Below are 22,191 nucleotides of genomic sequence, written 5' to 3'. Positions count from 1 at the left end.
AAAAGCTCTGTTTGCAGGGCTCGAAAACATTACCACACAGAAAAAACCTATATAAACATATATGTGACGTATGTAAAATTGAACGTTTTCCTATATTATACGTACAAAACTAAAATCTGCTAGTGTAAATGGGGCCCTATGCTGTATACTGGTTTAAGTAGTCTGATTTTCCTTTTACAGTAATGTAATGCTTGATATGTTCAGCTTTTTTGGCTTTTACAGCTCTGCTATGGAAACATAATGTTTTATTTGGAATCGAAAAAACCTTTGTGTGTGAAACCCCCACTAAGGGCTACCACTGGGAGAAACAAGCAGAATTGACGTTGTCATTGATGCGGGGAGCCTATTAAACATGCCTTTGCACTGCTGTGTTCATGCAGTCCACCTTTGAAATTTTTGCGGAGGCTCTGAGAATTCAGGATCTCCCATAAATATTTGGTGCTGGGCCCCCTGAATTCAAGCAAGCTGTACTTCAACTTTGCAGCAACTACATCTGCTACATCTGGACATCTATCTTTCCCCGTCTTCTTCCGTTGAAAATCCTGACATGCCAGGCTTTTCCTCACACCTGAATTTACTTGAAAGCAAAGCACAAACACAGAGTTAAGTTCCTTCTTATGAAGGACAGAAAGTGCATCACTCTTGTGATTCCGTGAGAGAAACTCCTCAAGCTTTATATCAAGTACAATCCATCATTCTGAGCATAAAACACATTTTGACCACTGAATGAAAAGAAGTCAACGCTTTCAAATTACATAATTGTTTCCACTTTGTTGTCAAGACATGATTTAAATGGTGATTGACTCTTTTAGCGATATATTTTCTCATTTTTCTTAAAAAACAAACACGCTATAAGAAGGCCAATAAAGGGTCACTGTTGTGAGTTTCAGGCAGTCATACAATTCTGGCTTTATTTCTCTCAATTCTTAATTTTTTTGCGATTTATTTTTTGTGACTGTGGCTATTGCTTTGAATGACTTCCACAGATGCTGTGGCTGAAAGGGTCAATCCTTTGGCCTTCATCTAGACAATAATGTCTAAGGGTTTAAATCAATTTAGAACAGCTTGCCATCTTGCGAAAACTAGAAAGTTAGACTGAGAGCTAAACAGGATTTATCAGATAATTAAGGAATTACCACCATGTGCCAAATTACACCAAAAACTGAGACTTAGTGTTCTTTTTCCAAATATCTCATCTTTTATAAAGCTTTTTATACTGCACTTAAGGATATAATTATGCCCTGCAAAAACTGTCTATACAAGAAATGAATGAATGATTTATAAAAGATACAGACTAATTCAAATTATCTGCCAGTGCAGTAAGACAGTTTTACTTAATTTCATGAAATAAGAAAACCTACCTTTAGTAAAGAAAAAAAATGGCCTTAAAATAAGTATAACATTTATTCCAAGAATCTTAAAACTAGCTTGGTAATGGAATATTAAATAGTATGCTTTTCTTATTTTGCATTAAAAATACCTTAAGTTACTAACATACTTTTTAAACTTAAAACACATACACTACCGGTCAAAAGTTTGGGGTCAGTAAAATTTTTAAATGTTTTAAAATAAGCTTCTCCTGCTCATCAAGGCTGCATTTATTTAATTAAAATATAGTACAAATTGTAAAATTGTGAAATGTTATTGCACAAAAAAATAACTGTTCAAAAGTAGTTTATCATTTAATTTAATCATTTATTCCAGTGATTTTAAAGATGAATTTTCACCTTCCATTACTCCAAGCTTAAAAGACACATGATCCTTCAGAAATCAATCTAATATTAATTATTATTATTATTATTGTTATTCTAATTATTATTAATATTATTATAATGAATGTAATAGTAATAAAAGCAATAATGAATGGAGTAACAATTTAATTTGAAACTACATACAATAAGAAAGCAGTTAATTAAAAATTGAATAAATATTTGATGAACAGAATAACAGTATAGTTTTCTCCAAAAAAAAAAAAAAACATGAAAAAAAAGAATTACCACAATCCTTTGACCGATAGTATACATGCATATTGTCCACAATTTTTATTCAAATTAAGAATAGACAGTAGTTACGGTGCAAATTTTTTACTCATTGCTTCTCAAAATAAAAAGAACAAGTATAAGTGAGCATTTTTTAATGAGCAGATTTACTACAACATACTACAGCTAAAATAAGAATAACTACGATTAAGCCATTTTAATAGGCATGTTATTACAACTAAAATAAAGTCTTAAAAATACAAGGCCGATCTTAAATGATGTCTCTGACTGTTATTAAGCTAAATTTGCACATAATTTAAACAAAATCAAAAGTTTCTGCACCGTGTAACGTCTCATGGAATTATTATTTTTACTCCTGTTAGAAAAAAACATTAAGTAGGACTAAACAGTGATCTTGAAATTTAGGAAAAGAATTTAACAAAAATTATCCATATTTTTTTAAAGTAAAATAAATAAATAAGTTTGATTATTAACAAATGTTTACACTATAGATACACTCAAAACTGGCATTTGCTGTTTGTTTAAACAACTTATTTTAAAGGAGCTGAAACAACACAATTCTTGAGGTTTTTTTTTTTCAAATGCTGATTCATAGCGATGGAATGAATGGATTGAGTGTTATAAAACTGAGTGACTTTGGACAAAAAGGTCAAAGTAATTCCAAAAATAATTATATAAGCAGGTTGAAGGGCATCCATTGGTAACACATGGCAGAGTAATTGGAAGTTCATTCCACTGTAACAAACCCTGATAAAAAAATGGACTAAGCCGAAGAAAAGAGGGTGAGTGAGTAAATAACCAGGTCTGTACTCACATAACTGATTATGCACTGACTGCAGTGCATCTGTAGGGGTGAATGGAATAGCATTGAAACAGTATTCGGTTTCAGACGATCCCTGTTTCCTTCCCACTGTGCGTGGATGAAATGCTGAAACAAAATCGTCTGAGAATGACCTTTTTTATAATGTCCCTCTGAGTAAGACAATAAGGATGATATTTTGAATCGATTTACCCGAAGATAGGGAGACAAACAAAATCATACTTTATATGCAGTTCATTTTGCCTGATAAAAAAACTGGAGATTTAAGGGTGACAACGGGAAGAAAGAGATGAAAACATCTCCATATGTTTTGGGGTAGTTTATCTGTCATGATTACTTTAGCTTAGCTTTGTTGACTGTCGGAAAATATTTGACAACAGTCTTTTATTTAATATAACAGCAGTGCAGGAGCTTTATTTACAGTAAAAAATGTTGTGCAGAAATTGATCTAAATTAGTTCTAAGATCATTTTACAAAAGTCTGTAAGTGCGATTCAGAGAAAAAACGTTGTTGCACAAACACCCATGTGTAAACCACTTTTCAGATGTGACATTTATTGATTAATCAAGATAATCATTTAATAAAGATACATACTTTTTTTTTATTAGAAATAAAAGAACAACAACAAGAAATAAACTACATAATGTGAACAAAGCACTCCCAACATTAGGCTATTAAAAAGTCAGTTTCAGTTACTGCAAAAAGGACCATCTAAAGTGATTGAGTTTAGAAAAAAACAGTCTAGAAACAAGTCAAATGATCTGAAGTGCAGTAAAACAATTATACTTGGCTACTTCTTGAAATAAGTTAAACTTACCTAAGGTTAAGTAAATAAAAACAATTCTTAGTATTACGATCCTTATTCCAAGTAGTGTATTTAGCCTTACTATCTTAGAACTAGCTTATTAATAGCCTTTAAAATCAGTTTGCTTATCTTATTTTGTGTGGAAAGACTTTAAAACTACATTTTCTAAGGTGGAAAATTTAGCTTTATTTAAGAATTGTCACTACATATTCTGTCTTAAAATCACCTAGCAGATACACAATGTCATGAGAGGTTAATATTAGATTAGATTTAGTTCACCAACATCTAAGAACATCTCTGTCCGACGATGGACATTGACGCCATTTTGACATCAACCTGATTTTCATTTACAAATAAAAATGTAACGTCCCAAGGCATTGGGGTACAACGTCAAAGTGACGTCATGTTGACGCCTATTCCTGCTGGGCAGCCACAGCATTTAAACTGGAAACAAGTTTTTGGTAAGAATCAATTCAGGATAACACATACATTCATATTGTCTACATTTTGTTTTAAAATTAAGACTTCATAGTATTTGCAATGCAAAAAAGATTTTACAGCTGAACAAATTCTTAAAAAAAAATAAAAAAAAAGGCTGGTCTGATGTCTCTGATTGTGATGAAGCAAAATTTGAGCTAAACGTTAAGCTTTACCAAATAAGTAATAATCTGCTCCTGCATAGTCAGGGGTGCAGCTATCAAAAAAAAAAAGAAAAGAAAAAAATACAATTTTTGTGCATGATGCTAATAGTCTAAAGATGTATTTATAAATATGAAAATTGTGGTAGATTTAAGTATATATATATATATATATATATATATATATATATATATATATATATATATATATATATATATATAAATATATATATATATATATATATATATATATATATATATATATATATATATATATATATATATATATATATATACAGAGAGAGAGAGAGAGAGAGAGAGAGAGAGAGAGAGAGAGAGAGAGAGAGAGAGAGAGAGAGAGAATTGTAAATAAAATATCGTCATCTTAATTTTAAATCACCAATTTAGTTAACTACTTTGGAGAAATGTTCAATACAGAATGGCAGAAAAAAATATTTGAATTAATTGTTATTACTTTATTAAAATATTGGCATTTTAAATTAAATTAAATATATATAAAACTATGAAAAGAAAAACTACACATTAAAGTTTATCTAAAAGCAAAATTAAAAATGAGAAATAAAGGTTAAAAAATATTCTAAAAATAATACCAATCTAAATTAAAAAATCTAAAATCTTTATTAGACTACAAATTTCAAGTTTGGTCATGTATCTTATTAATATATAAACAATCCAAATCATTTGGTATGTTATTTGCAAGATATACCATACAGACATTTATATATATTAATTAAAGTTTATAATGTGGTCTCCAATACACCTCAAACTTTTCTGTTTATTTTTATGCCTCTGACCCTCATTAACTGTAGCATTATATTATGTGAACTTTAAACCAATATATTTTACATATGAAATATTGTAGCTTAAAGATAACCGAAATAAACTTCAAGCTCCTCATTAGCATATAAAACTAGATTAAGAAGCAATTCGTAGAATAATTTTACCACAGGTATGAATAGATGTCATTTAAGTGCTTAAAGACACCAGAAAAACACTGTGGTTTAACAATTGCCATGGATTACAATCAGTTTATAAATGTGGTTGTTCACTTACTGATGAAAATGCTTGTATCAGTTCTGTGCAGAATCACCATGACCTGCAGTTGTTCCACCGTCTGTCAGCAATAAATTTAGATGCTAAGTTGAAATAACCATTGACGCTGCAGGGAGCTGAGCTGCTGCAGTTGTTAACGTCATATACCTGCTGAAAGATGTGACCACATACATGTACTCCTGCTGATTCATGACCCATTATGTACATACAACTAATAATCAGCTGAGAAACAGACAGCAAGTGGAACACCGGTCTAGCCTAGAAGCTTAGCATAATGCTAAATGATGCACCTGCCTAGAATACAGTATCTTTTGTATCACCTAGTGGAATTACAAAATAAATTTTCAAACCTTTGCAAATGCTTATAGGTGTACTCATTTTTATCCTTGTAATCTTTTATTAATTTATGGGACGACAGGAAGGAGCAAACATGTAGCAAACAACTTTTAGGTTACCTGTCCTTAAGAAACTCTACAAGCCAGGCCTCTCAATTGAAACAAACTTGACTGAGTGCATCACTCTCAATGACTTTATGATGACCTTGAGGTTCAATGTTAAATTTTAGAGGAGACAAACCCACAAAAAGGCATGCTTGTACACTGGGAAAAGAGGCACACTCACTACACCACTCTATTCAACAATAGATTCTTTATAGTGGAAAAGGTTTCCGTAGGAGCACAAATCTTCCTTTAAAGGTCACATCAGATGCCCATTTTACATAATTGATTAAATTTTTAGTTTTAATGAAAAGTTTATAACTTACTTGGGTTACATTTCCCAACAGTAAAGTAAATGAACATCCTTTTTACCCTGTTAAAAATACCCCAATCTAAGACTGTAGTATCCCACCTGAGCTTTAATGCTGGGACAAACCAAGCTGATGCCCAACAACTAGCACTAACAAAAACCAGCTGTGTTGTTTCCTTGCGTTGGCTCACGTCTGGACCAAAAAGCTATACGTGAACACACCAAACAGACAGCAGCTTTCACACTTGGTCCAAACGCCTGGTCCGAACCCAAGTTTGACTGTCCCCCCATGGCATGTTTTTTCCTTCTGAATCCCGGTACACTTGTATCATCAAGCTGCTGTTTTGTGTACAGCTGTTGTTAGTTGACGGCCATAAAACCAAAGTGCTAAAGTTTGTTGTACAGTTGGCAGTTCACTTTCATTATTTGGTACGATACCAAATTTGGTAAAAAACGATTTGGTAAAATACAAGATGGCGCCTACAATGATGCCTGCCTCCGTGTCGTGCTCTGCAGTAGTTTTTGTGTTTTTGTTAGTTTGTCCTGTCTCGAGTCACATTCCTACAATTAGTTTCACCAGAGATGAATTGTTGGACATTCGGGCACATACACCCCCAAATATTTTTCCAAACTTTTATTTATCTGATGTTCTGTTGGACATTGTAGTCGGTGGAGCCACGGTCCTGCTCAAATGCTTTCAAGTGCACAGATGAGGAAAGCGTGCAGGCGCGCTTGTGAAACTCAGACAACGTGGATTTCGGACCGAGTTGCCTAGCATATATCTGGCAAATCTCTTGCTCTCTACCCAACAAAATAGACATTCTGCTCAATAGACTCATTCTGCTCTCTCAGACAAACAGGGATTTTCTGCATTCAGCTGCTCTGTGTTTCACGGAAACCTGGCTAAATAACACCATACCGGACAATACCATACTGCGCTTCACCTTCCGAGCTTTCAGCTGTTCAGAGCGGATTGCGACGAAGAATCAACGCGAAAACCACGCGGTGGCGGGACGTGCTTTTACATCAATGAAATGTGGTGTACAGATGTAACAGTTTTAAAGAAGATCTTGAAGCACTGTTTATTAACTGTAAGCCTTTCTACTGCCCACGTGAGTTCTGCTCATTCATCCTTGTCAGTGTTTACATTCCTCCGCACGCGCACACGAGCCTGGCGATACAGAAACTAGCTGATCAGATCACGGTGATAGAGCAACAACACCCGGACTCTGTTTTAATCATTCTCGGGGATTTTAACAAAGCAAAACTATCCAGTGAACTGCCAAATTATAGATAGCATGTTACATGTCCCTCAAGAGACAGTAATATATTGGATCACTGCTATACCACAACAAAGGATGCATACCGTTTCGTCCAACGAGCAGCTTTGGGACACTCTGACCATTGTTTGATTCATCTCATACCAACCTACAGGCAGAAACTGAAAACAGCCAAACCTGTATTAAGATCTGTGAAAAGATGGACTAATGAAACAGAGCGGGATCTACAAGCCTGTTTCGACCTCACTGACTGGAGTGTTTTTGAAGCTGCTGCAAACGATCTGTATGAGCTTACCAAGACTGTAACATCTTATATCAGTTTCTGTGAAGACGTGTGCATTCCTACCAAGACTCAACTCACATACAACAATGACAAACCATGGTTCACTGTAAAACTCAGACAGCTACGTCAGGCCAAGGAGGTTGCTTACAAAAATGGGGAGAGGGCCTTGTATAAGCAGGCCAATTACACAATGGAAAAGGAGATCAGAGTCGCAAAAAGGAACTATTCTGAGAGACTAAGGAGTCAGTTCTCCTCCAGCTACTCACCATCCCTGTGGAAAAGTTTGAAAAACATCACAAACTACAAGACACCATCCCCCAGCACTGAAGACCAGTGTTTCCCAATCCTGTTCCTGGAGGCACACCAACAGTACATATTTTGGATGTCTCCCTTTTCTGACCCATTAACTTCAGGTGTTGGAGTCTCTTCTGATGTGATGATAAGTTGATTCAGGATTGTTTGATTAGGGTGAGGTCGAAAATGTGTACTGTTGGTGTGCCTTCAGGAACAGGGTTGGGAAACACAGCTGTAGACAACGAACGACTTGCAAACGATCTGAATGAGTTTACTGCCGGTTTGAGAAAACCCCCCACACCCACTCTGAACTGCTCTTCACACCACCATTAACACCTCCACCACCCCCGCCTCCCCCATACCTGCACTTCAGTTCAGTAAAGAGGAGGTGCGCCAGGCCTTCCGGAAACAGAAGAGGAAAAAAGCACCAGGCCCAGATTTTAAAACACCAGCCTGTTTAAAATCCTGTGCTGACCAACTGGCCCCCATCTTCACCCTGATCTTCAACAGATCACTGGAGCTGTGTGAAGTGCCTTTCTGCCTCAAACGCTCCACCATCATCCCCATCCCAAAGAAACCCAAACTTACAGGACTAAATGACTACAGACCGGTGGCGCTAACATCTGTGGTCATTAAGTCTTTTGAAAAACTGGTGCTGGCCCACCTGAAGGACATCACTGAACCCTCACTGGACTTTCTTCAGTTTGCCTACAGAGCAAACAGGTCTGTGGATGATGCAGTAAATATGGGACTGCATTATGTTCTGCAACATCTAGACAGACCAGGGACCTATGTGAGGATCTTGTTTGTTGACTTCTGCTTGGTGTTTAACACTATCATCCCAAAACTTCTCCTGCCCAAATTAACTCAGCTCTCTGTGCCCACCTCTGTCTGTCAGTGGATCAACAGTTTCCTAACGGACAGGCAGCAGCTGGTGAAGCTGGGAAAATTCTCATCTAGTATCCGCACAATCAGCACTGGCGCCCCCCAGGGGTGTGTCCTCTCCCCACTGCTCTTCTCCCTGTACACGAAAGACTGCCCTTCAAAAGACTCCTCTGTCAAGCTCTTGAAGTTTGCAGACGACACCACACTTATCAGCCTCATTCAGGACGGTGATGAGTCTGCTTACAGACAGGAGGTTAAAGAGTTGGCTGTCTGGTGCAGTCACAACAACCTGGAGCTCAACACGCTCAAAACAGTGGAGATGATAGTGGACTTCAGGAGAAACCCCCTTGCTCTCCCCCCACTGAGCATGTTGGACAGCATTGTGGCAGCAGTGGAGTCATTCAAGTTCCTGGGCACATCAATAACTGTCTGGTTTAGCTCAGCTACTAAATACGATCTCCAAAGACTACGTCGAATAGTTCGGACTGCTGAGCGAATCACTGGTACAACCCTTCATACTCCCCAAGAACTGTATTTATTCAGAGCGAGCAAAAGGGCTGCCAAAATCACTCTGGACCCCTCACACCCAGCACACTGCCTGTTTGAACTTTTAGCTTCTGGTCGACGCTATAGAGCACTGCGCACCAGAACAGCCCGGCACAGAAACAGTTTCTTCCCTCAGGCAATCCATCTCATGAACACTTGATGATAATAATTGTGGAACCAACATCACTACTTGCTATACACTTTTATACACATATACACTTATTTAACAACACACTTTATATGCCAATTTGCACATACAAGCTGCACATATGACGTTGTATATAGTAATATACCTGTACATACACTTGTCAATTTGTATATTTGCATTCACTACTTACTTCTATTTTTTTAAAATATATTTATCATCTGGTTTTTGTCCTGTCTCTGTAATTATGTTGCACTGTAGAGCTCTTTCTGATTCTGATTGCATTCATATTAGAAATTAACCGTAACAGTGTTCGCATGAACTGTACCCCAAACCACCTTTTTCAGGCAGACTTGCAATTGATTCACTGGTGCGCACCCAAGTTCAGAACACAGCATTCACACTAGCTAAATGTACCGTACTCTGACGTCTAACGAACTCGGGTGCAGACCAAAAATGCTAGTCTGAAAGCACCCTTAAACAACAGTGTACATTCTGCACCTGCATAAGAGGACATATCTTTCTGCACCAGTGGGGGCGCAGTAGTTCGTTTTTTCATTCAGAACTTCAGAATAACAAAGTGTAAACAAAGCAGCATTGAGTACCATTATCACAGTAACTGTCACTCCCCATGGAAGGACTAATTTCCGCAAAAATGTCTGATAATCTAATAATCCATATCATTTGCAAATATTTAAAAGGGTAGCAAGATTACATCTGGCCTCTTTGTGTTCCTTCTTGACTTGAATTGTTTACTTGCTACATCACTTCACTAAGTAATACTTATGCTCTGATTCATTACTGAATAACCAGTCTAAGCGCTGCTTCAGTCAATGACCGATGGGGATTCTACAGGTTTAATCGGGCTAATGTGATCCGATTATAATAGTGTATATATAGATGTATATAGGCATACGTTTTCAGAATGAGCCTATGTTGAAAAAAAATGCTATAGTAATTTATTGTAAAAAACTAATAGTAATAACTAAACAGTAAAACTGTGGTGTATAATCTAAATAGTGTCGAAAACATTATAATATTGGATGTTTTGTTTATTACTATGGTTGTTTGTATTACCAGCAACCATAGAATTGCTACAGCAATTTAATTAAATGTACTATAGTATGGCTCAAAATCACTATACTGTACATCTACTGCACTGTACATTATATCTACTTCCTTAATGAAATAGGATAGAAGGATCCAACATATTTGCTTATTTTCTATTTATATATCTTTTTTGAAGTTGGGTATAAATCACAACAATACCAACTTTCCTCTGTCTTCCATTCATATTTTTTAATTTCCTGCCCTCCATCTGAATTTGATGCATCACCAGAATCACGTGGTTGCTAACAACCTATATCCAGTTTATTATAAACAAGCTGCATGTTTTCTTTTCAACTTGTCTGAGCTGGCAGAAACTAAATACAAACAAATCCTTTTACAACCTGTTTACTGAAAAGTTCCATGGGGACAAAATGAGGTTAGAGAATTTGTGCTGACATTAAAAATATTGCATTCTTCACCTTTAAATGTTGAACAAAACAAGACATGAATCACATCTTAGAGTCCTGAGATTCTGTGGGAGACCTTTTCCAGGACACCTGTCCCTAATTTGCAAGAACATGCGCTCAACAAATGTTGAGTTTTAGTAATGCAAAATGAATCAACATTCTCAGAACATGTGTTAACCAGATTCATGGATTCATCAATATTGTAGTATACACATGTCACAAAATATGCATCAGACTGAGCCAACATTGGCTTAAACATGAAACTGTACAACATTTATTACTGTGAATTAAAGAATTGATCGTTAAAGTAAAACTCAACATCTATAAATAACATATGTGGTATACCACAAAGCCATGGTGTAATATTGACACATCCCTCTTTTTGGTAAAAATTATCTAAAACAGGCAGTAATGCATTTACAGTGAAAGCCCAGAGGATACGGTGGTTTTTTTAATTGAAAATGTCTAAGAAATGCATTGATTATAAAAAAGTAATACTATTTATCTTAACACTTTAACTGGCATTGTAACTGCCTGGTTAACACTTTGTCCAATTAGGCTATTATAAACAAATGGTGTCAGGAACACAATTATATAAAGAATTTGCTATGGAAGTTAAAGTGTTAAAGAAGTTAAGTAACTCTTTTCATAACACATTAGATAAGCTGAGGTAATAGTATCCTCCAACTCTCAGGAGCAGTGTGTTTTGGAGGCAGCTCAACAAAAGCACAGTAGTCAGCATGATTGCAATGCTCAGCAGCGTTTCATTAGAAAACCTCAACACAAACACATCAATGTTTTGTATTGACATAGAAATGTTTTGATCCATTAAACCTAAACCTATCCCTAATTCTAACCCAGATAAACATTGTTGAGTGTTTTTTGTAAAAATGAAAGACGTCTATTCTCATTGGTGATATTTGTAAAATTCCAAACCCGTCCTTAGACAATAATTCACACAGACCTGTTTAAATCGGTAGGTTTAAGGGTAACAAACATATGATTTCGCAGATTTATGTAATTTAAAATATCAATAAGCAATTGAAATGCTTTTAGGTAAACAAAGCCTGTTTTTATTTCATGAAAGAAATTAAATAAATATAAAGATTGGAAAAATGTATCAAATAGATGCGGCCATGGTGAACAGAAGAGATTTGCTTTCACATTGCCATCCATTTTCTTTTCAGCTTAATCCCTTTATTAATCTGGGGTCACCACAGTGGAATGAGCCGCCAACTTATCCAGCACATGTTTTACGCAACGGATGCCCTTCCAGCTACAAACCATCACTGGGAAACATCCATACACACTCATTCACACACATACACTAGAAACAAATTTTTAGCTTACCCAATTCACCTATACGTGTTTTTGTGGGGGAAACCGGAGCACCTGGAGGAAACCCACGCAAACACAGGGAGAACATACATACTCCACACAGAAATGCCAACTGACCCAGCCAGGGCTTGAACCAGCACCTTCTTGCTGTGAGGTGATCATGCTACCCACTGCGCCACAGTGGCGCCCTCGCATTGTCAAACCGTACTGTTAATAAAACAAATGTTACTGTTAATATAATAAATGTTAACGGAAATCAAATGTTGAAATTGACTTACATGTCCTCACAATTTGAGTCAACAAGTTTCACTATTTGTGATGACAAATGCGGATGAATATGAGTAAACAAGTCCCTTTTAAAAGTATACGTATTATGAGTAAAAGTTCCGTTTTACCACCTGCTACCTCTCGGATATTTCTGGCTAGTTGTGTAAAACAGGAACAGATCCTGTCAGTGTTTCCATTGTTTAACATGTTCAGCCATTAGGACAAAAAACAGTCCACATCATTCACTTACACTTCAGTCAGTGATGTGGAGTCAACAATATTGTGTGCCTTTATTGCACAATTGTCTCTACACCACATGTATATTAATGTACGAAATATCATGACACAAACGGATTATGTTAGAGAAAGACGTTTTTTTTGACCCCGGATAAGGTGTCCCACAAAAACAGATTTTTATAAGCTGTGAAATTAAATGATTTGTTAACGTTGTCAAGCTGCGCTAAGTACAACAAGATACCATGTTATGTGCTCATGAAAATAAACATGCACAGATGACTCAAGAAAAAGGTAAGCAGATGCTACATTGTGTTTGCAAAAGCCATGTACATGGTTTGGTTACAGGATTTATTGTGAGGCTGTCCATTCTTTTCTGTTTATCGCAAGATTTTCTTTCATCTAAACGTGTGCTCTGGATGCTCAATGAGTTTAAGGACAGCTTGATTTTATCGTCAGTATCTTCTGTACAAAAACATTGAAGTCATGCTCTCAAGATTATTCAGTGAGCCTTATAGTAAACTACAATGTTGTTTTTACTGGTCAGTACATTAATGGTTAGACCTCTAGTTGATTATTTGTAAAAGTGGCAGAAGGTAGATTTTTCCAATGAATCATACATTGAACTGCATCCCAATCATCACAAACACTGCAGAAGACCTATTCGAACCAGCATGGACCCAAGATTCTCACAGAAATCAGTCAAGTCTGGTGAAGGAAAAATCATGATTTGGGGTTACATTCAGTTTGGGGGCGTGCAAGGTATCTGCGGATTGCATGGCAACATCAACAACCTGAGGTATCAAGACATTTGTGTTGCCCATTACACTACAAACCACAGGAAAGGACAAATTCTTTAGCAGGATAGCGCTTCTTATACTTCAGCCTCCACATCAAAGTTTCTGAAAGCAAAGAAGGTCAAGGTGCTCCAGGATTGGCCAGCCCAGTCACCAGACATGAACATTTTTGAGCATGTGTGGGGTAAGACAGGGGAGGCTTTGAAGATGAATCCAAAGAATCTTGATGAACTCTGGAAGTCCTACAAGAACGCTTTCTTTACCATTTCAGATGACTTTATTAATAAATTATTTGAGTCATTGCAGAGATGTACGTATGGATGCAGTCCTCTAAGCTCATGGGAGTCATACACAATATCAATTCTTTTTCCACTGCACCATGACGTTATATTTTATACTGTACATTATTTTTGTTAAGTGAAAAGACATTTGTCTAAGCAAAGTCAGACTTTACTTTCCTAATTAAATAATTAAAAATCATGATCATATTTTATTTTGGTAAAAAAAGAGTAATCTAGAGGCCTTTGCTTTTCATATAAGCCACTTCTGATATCAAATGATCAACAAGAAGTTATTATTTGTTGTTAATAAAACTTGGATAGGCCACAAGACTTTTGTCAGGTAGTGTATAACTTAAGATCTTCTTACTGCTCTGTCCAACTTAATTGTTTCATAATTTTCCCTGAAGCTTTTGAGCTTGTCGTGCTAATGTTGGTCGTGGTTTGACGGTGATCATAGTTATCAGCTATGGACATGTCAAAGCAGCAAGACATTAGCCTTATGAATCTTCTAAGATTTAAAAAATTAGCCTAAGACAACTAAATCATGGCCAAAATTACAGAGTGAGCCCAGCTTTAGATGATTTATTTGTAATGATTAGGACTGATTTTTGCTTGATACAATGCCAAAAATCGCTGTGTGAAATTCTGCATTTTTATATGAATTTAATAAAAAAACTGATTCAGAGTATAATATACAACATCTCTTGCTCTATCAAGCAGCAGAAGTGATTCTATAAGCCATATTGCATTAAGACCATGCTACCTCAGTTAAGAGGAAAGGATTGGTTTCCCCTACGCCACTTAGCTAGAAAATATCAGATGTGAGTGAACTGTTTAATGTTATTTCGGTAAACCCAATGAATGTTATACTCAAGTTAGTAATCAGGGTTGTATTTTATCATTAAAGTGATAAAAATTAAATGTTTAAATTTCTTTTATGTTTTTACTCTTCAGTGTCATGTTCTCAGCCATATCTTATTTTTAAATCTGTTTATTCAGTTAGTCCTAGTCAGTGTAAAACATTCTCCTGTTTGCTTTGCTCTTCATCCCATCCTGCCCTTTAACATTGTTATGTTATCAAAGGCTTTACACAGAAATTCACAGTCTTGAAAAGACATATTATGCAATATAGATTTTAAAAATAAAAGACTTTGAATGAACTACATGTTATTCGGCTTGGATGATAAAGTATAATTATCCTGCAGTTTAATTAAATTAAATTCTAAATGCTCAAATATTTTCATGAGCAGCTTCCTAAAAGCTTCTTAGAAAAACCAGGGCCATGTTCCAACACTGGCCACAATATTCTCCTAGAAAGAATCTTACTGCACTTTCGGTAATTTTAGACATCCCCCATTGCTTTACTAATGTTATTCAGGTGGCTGATGGAAACCATTTCCTGAAATACTGAACAATATAAGAAACAGATCAGCACTCTGGCTCCCCCAGCAGGTGGATATCAAAGCACATCTTTACATCTGAAATCAAACATCTCGACAACACTTCCTTCACAGCACCTCAATTGTCATGCATTAAATGCATTTTTCTTCACTCTCACATCTTATAAAGTTCTATTAAATTAATGTTACTTAAAGTATTTAGTAACATGAACTAATAATAGTTATACATTTATTACAGTGTCTATACATCTTTGTTAACTTTAGTTATAGAAAATAAAGTTGTTCATTGTTAGTTCATGTTAATGAGTCAGTTAATTGTCATCCCATACAAAATCGCCACATTTTAAGATCTGATTTCTTTAAAAAAACAAACAAAAAAGTGATCTTCACTGCCTGGCTAAGATATGATATAAAGTGAGTATCAGACCAAACAAGAAGCACTGCATTAAATTATATTTTTCCGCACCATGTCTTCAAAATATGGAAATTAATTTTACTCCAGTATATTCAATGGAATTTTAGCACTAGCCTGATGCTAATGATGGCGCCTGTATTTAAACTGTATTTCATCTATTTTTATGCTTTAACAACCAAAATGGATGCTTAAGTCTTATTAACTGATTATATTTGAACATCACAACATAGATGCTGTAAAAGGAACCTTATGAAATTGAAAATGGTCACATAAAGCTTTTACCAGAAGTTTATCATTGGCTGAAAAACATTGTGCATATAGTCCATCCATAGTGCATTAATGTTAACAACCATGAATTTGAATGCATCAGTAAATGTACAACTATGTTATTCGTGTTAGTAAATAGGTAACATTAGCTAATAAAACCTTAAATAAATCTAAGAGACAACAATTGTTGTAGGCTAGTACACAACTGCAAGTTTATTTGCTGACTACATGAGGAAACTAGCTAGAGAGGAGAGTAAATTATGCTGGAATGTATGCAGAGGATTTTTTTTCTTCTTTTCTCTCTCTCTCTCTCTCTCTCTCTCTCTCTCTCTCTCTCTCTCTCTCTCTCTCTCTCTCTCTCTCTCTCTCTCTCTCTCTCTCTCTCTCTCTCTCTCTCTCTCTGTTTGTGGAAGCGTGTGATCAGTCTGGATGGAGCTTGGCTGCTAATTCAATCAGACAGGAACAAAAAGATTTAAAGTTTTGGGACAAGAGTGGTTGGGTTAATTGTTTCATATTTCCAGCCAAATAGATTAGAAGCCACAAATATATTTAACGAGATTTACAAATATTCAACTAATTTGAAAAGAAAGAAAATGAAATCCACAAAGTCAAAATTAAAACAAGCACACAAGTAAATAACACCAGACTAGTCAGTCAAAATGTTGCAACATAGGCTCTTTCTGAAAACATAGCAATGTATACATTTCTGAAGATCGCAAATTATGTATGGCAGAAGTACATATGGCTGCATTTCGTTGTTAAAACGAACGCTATGGGGTGGTATGATGCCGTTCATTTTCGCGCTTACCAGCTTACTACTTTTTTTTTGTCCATTAGCTTGGCGCCTACATCGGCGGACTTCAGACAAAGAGAGGAGTTGACCATGATGACGGGAGTCCAGCGAAGAACTGTTTCAGAAAGCAGGTAAGACAAAAACAAAAGCCAAAAAATGAAAAAATAAAGTAAATAACAGGGTCGGAATATGGTAAAATCTTAAAAGGTTGTAAAAATCAGGGGGCTTGTCTTTTTCTGGATTGCTTTAAAAACACTATTGGTCAGGTTTAGGAAAATGGGTGGGTTGGGTCAATCTGTGCGTTTGAAAAGACTTGGTTGGGTTTAGGGAAGGAGGACGGTGGGTCAGTCGATCGGTCAATCATTCAGCTAGTTGACAGCGCCTCTGGTGGATTTATGTTAGAAGAGCAATTTGAAAAAGCATACAGCGGCCTCTGGTGAATTTGCAAAAACAAAAACTGCAAAAAACGCACATCCTGGAACATATTTGGCACTCTCCAGAAATGTATATAGGGGTACGTTTTCAGAATGAGCCTGGGTTGCACCAAAAAGTATCCACAAATATGTTTTTGTCACAAACACAACTTTGTCTGGAAATTTTTGTGAATTATTTGTATTGCTTCTTCTGTGTTAGTGGATTGCTACACACATTTGAGCAATTATTCTGGCACATCTATGTATTTTGACATTTCTTTTAGCATTGGAATGCACACACATCTATTAATTTGTTCAATATTCATGAATCTTTCATACATTTATCTATAGTTCAAATTTTAACTGGAAAAATGTGACAATTCTAACCTGATATTTTTCCCTGAATATGTTCATTCATTCATTCATTTTCCTTTCAGCTTAGTCCCTTTGTTAATCCGGGGTCGCCACAGCGGAATGAACCGCCAACTTATCCAGCACGTTTTACACAGCAGATGCCCTTCCAGCCGCAACCCATCTCTGGGAAACATCCATTCACACACTCACTCACACTCATACACTACGGACAATTTAGCCTTCCCAATTCACCTGTACCGCATGTCTTTGGAACTGTGGGGGAAACCAGAGCACCCGGAGGAAACCCACGTGAACGCAGGGAGAACATGTAAACTCCACACAGAAACGCCAACCGACCCAACCAAATATGAATAAGCAGATTACTGCAAATAAGCTTGCTGTGAGGCAACAGCACTACCTACTGCGCCACTGCGTCGCCTGAATTTGATCAGAAAGAATATATTAAATTTAGTTAATCTGACAGCAAAGACATTTATAATCTCACACAAGATTTCTTTGTACAATGCTGTGCTTTTTAACTTTCTGTCAAAAACAGTCTGCTCAAAAATATAAAGCAGCAAAACAACATTAATAACTATGTCATTTTAAACATTTATAATAATAACTATTAGTATTACAAATGTTTCCTGATAGTTTCCTGATAATTTTTTTTTTGCATTATTATTTTTTATTGCATTTTGGATTAACTAAAACCCTAAAAGCATTAAAAAAAAACTTTTGTGCTGGAAACCCCACCCCCCCCAGCATTTTCCTCATTATGAGAAAGATACCCTAAAGTTTTATGTACTTCCTTTCTGTTTATTTATTGGTTTTGCCTCAGCTTGTCGTTATCTGCACAAAGAATTTAGCAGTGGAAAGTCTGATCCCTGAAACATGGTTGCTAATTGAGAAGTGATGTAAGACCTCTGAAAGAGAAGCAATGAAGCAGGAGCGAGTGTCTATTTTGGGTCTTGCCATGCAGACGCCAGTAAAAAATCAGACAAAGTCAAAGGTCAATCAGTAGGTTTGCTATTGGACGTCTGTTTGAGTCAAATCACAAACAGCTGACCTCACTGACCTGCTCAATACACCATGAAATAACATTAGGGGCATTAGTTTAATCTGACTTTAAAGGATTACAATCAGTTTTGTGACCTCAGCAAATTGAGTCAAACTATTACAACCCAGATTTTTCCTTGTCACTATTATATTATGAACTCTAAGAAATAAAATCCTTGAATGCATTGGCAACAACAAAGATGAGCTGATCATTCTAAACCATTGCTTCCTGGAAATGCAAAATGTTATTCTGGAGGGTGGAAAAATCATTAAGTGTAATGAAAAACCATTTAAAAAACAGAAACCTTCAATCTCACTAGAACACACATGTCTGAAAACGACAACCTGCTGGCGAGGAGAAAAAAAATTAAGAAACTTATGTGTTGAAAACAAAAACATCATTAAATATAGTGCATAAAGAGAGAGAGAGAGAGAGAGAGAGTGAGAGAGAGAGTGAGAGAGAGAGAGAGAGAGAGAGAGTGAGAGAGAGAGAGAGAGAGAGAGGAGAGAGAGAGAGGACACACATCTGAAACCCACTAAACCAGAATTTTGCTCTGGAATGCTAAAAACATCCTACAGGCTCATTCTTAACATGTGATTCTGGCAAAACCAGAAATTGTCTCTGGTGGGTTCTGTAGGGGTGGGAATCCCTGGTTAACTCATGATACGATATTATCACAATATTTTGTCCCCAAAATTTATATATCACAATATCAATGATTCTGCGATATATCGATATAACACAACCATCCATATCACAATATTTGTAAAGGAATGAGTTAAAAAGTTATGAGATGCATTTGTTTTATTAACAGCACAAATTTTATAATACTGCAACAGTGTAAAACAAGAGCTGGTAAGCTGTCAAACAAGATGTGCAGACAGACATTTGTGACTGAAAGGGCACATCTCTAAATTAGTCATAGCAGCAGAATCTCTATTTTGTGGAATATAGCCCACATTTAAGAAACCACTGTCAAAATAGCAATCTAGTTTTCTGTAAACTTAAGACACATTACAACTTTGCCAACATATTTGATGTTTTATGCTTTTTTTTAATCGTGCAAAATCATGCATCCCCACTAGATTAGGCTAATATATTTTCTTCAAGAACATAACCCCCTAATATTTTCAGCCAAAGTTCAAATTTTCAACCAAATCATCTACAAGACTTTTCCAAGATCTGTAATGGTTATATGCAAGGCCCTTTAAATTATATGTTCATGTCCTATTGATATCTTTATCTAATATAAACTTAGGCGGAATGAAATATTTTGAGAACATAGTCCTATCTCGCAGCACTGACTGCGGGCACGCGCGAGCGATCTAGCGAAGTGAAAGCGAATCTATGAGGGAAAAACAAGCGGAAGATTTGGGTGAGTTGTGATGTTTGAAACACACAAATACCTCGGTCCAGCTTGGACAGAAGAAGGTATCCATATGCCTTAAAGGGGAAATTAAGCACTCAGTCAAGTTTACCTTATTTTGTACTCTGGATTCCACTTTAATGAAAATATATTAAACAAACTCGATTAATGTAACCATTTAGCAGAAAACGGCATGTTTTACTATAGATTTTAGACCCAGGGCTCAGCCATCTTGGAATGTTGCTGTGTCTGGCGTCACAGGTTTGGTTCCGTTCGCTTAGCAGAACAGATACAGTGGAAGTAAAGGAGACTGTAAGCCTAATTTAAGCCAATGCATGAAGTTGTGGATGAGGAGCTGCTGCAAATATAAGCATCAGAGTGCTTATATTTGTCTAATATAAAAGTATATATATATTTATTCCAATTTTCTTTTTTCCCCTTTTAATTACCGATCATTTGATGCGCTTTTAACCATGCTTGTACCAGACTGAACACAGAGACTGGACAGCCTAATTTAACCCAATGCACGAAGTTGTGGACGAGCATCACAGAGCTGCTGCAAATACAACAAATACAAGCATTTAAGTGTCTTAAGTTGTGTATTTTTCTTTTGTTAATACTGTTCGTTTGATGCGCGGTGGTCCACTTTCACGCTGCTCCAGCACTGCCTGACGAGGGCATTTACATTTAGACTAATGCAACGATTAAAGTCATTCATGACTTCACACTTTACTAAGTCACTTCTGTGTGGGTTATGTCAAGACATATTCCCTTATAAAGTCGATCGACTTAATCTCTCAGCATGTATGAAGGATAAAACCCTGCCATAAGCAACACTGCGCAGATCTTAGCGCCGATCTTAGTTTTATCCTTCATACATGTTGAGAGATAGAGTTGATTGACGTGATAAGGCAATATGTCCTGACATAATCCACAAAGATGTAACCCAGACAGGCAGTCAGGCAGCGTTATACAGAGAGTGAATCAAACATGCCGTTTTCTGCTGAATAGTTACATTAGTCAAGTTTGTTTAATATATTTTAATTTAAGTGGAATCCAGTGTACAAAATAACGTAAACTCGACTTCATTTCCCCTATAAGTTTTCACCATTACAATGGCTCAACTGTCAGTGGTTTTAAATGACGCCGGTGCGTCTCTGATGTATTGTTGATCCGCCATTTCTGGATTCGCCATCTGGTGGCAGATGTGTGTACTGCAGCCAAAGCGGTAAACTGCATGTACGTCTGATTACTTAATTTAGATCTTTTGTGCATTCAGATAAATATCGATACTTGGAGCCAGAGTATCGATAATATATTGCGGTCGAAAATATCACGATATATTGCATATCAATATTTTGTTCCACACCTAGTGTTTTGTGCACCTCTGTTATGAAACGTTCACAAGAGGGTGTTGTTTTTTATTTGTTTGTGTATTTGCATGTTCCCATATTTCCCATACACTTACTGATGGATCTACACCATTTAACAGATTTTACATCGAGCTCTTTTGTCAAATATCCGAGTGCCCTGTAGGCCTACCATTTGAGCTACCAAGCAAACTGACTATAAAAAAAGTTGTTCATTTAGAGATAGATATGTGATGATGGGTGACACAGTGGCTGAGTGGAAGGTCGGTGGTTCGAGTCCCGGCTGGGTCAGTTGGCATTTCTGTGTGGAGTTTGCATGTTCTCCCCGTGTTGGTATGGGTTTCCCCCACAGTGCAAAGACATGCGCTTTACTGTAGGTGAATTAAATAAACTAAATTGGCCGTAGTGTATGAGTTGTGCATGTGAGTGTATATGGATGTTTCCCAATATGAGTTGCAGCTGGAAGGGCATCCGCTGTGTAAAACATATGGTGGATAAGTTGGCGGTTCATTCTGCTGTGGAAACCCCTGATGAATAAAGGGACTAAGCCAAAGGAAAACGAATGAATGAATGAATATGTGATGAAATCTTACTCTGTATTTAAGTATTATTACATTTTTATATAGTATTGTGCAAACAACTGCACTAAAATATAGCTTATTTGCAGTAATCTGCTTATTCATATTATAAAATACGTTGACTGAAGAAAACACATTCCAACAGAAAAACACCAACAAATTAAGAAAACACAAATGATCTCTCATATAGAAAAGATCACAAATTGTCAAGGGACCCTAAAAAG

The sequence above is a fragment of the Danio aesculapii genome, chromosome 11 (assembly GCF_903798145.1).
Source record: "Danio aesculapii chromosome 11, fDanAes4.1, whole genome shotgun sequence".
NCBI classification, from domain to species: domain Eukaryota; kingdom Metazoa; phylum Chordata; class Actinopteri; order Cypriniformes; family Danionidae; genus Danio; species Danio aesculapii.
Note: the sequence above shows the minus strand (reverse complement) of the source record.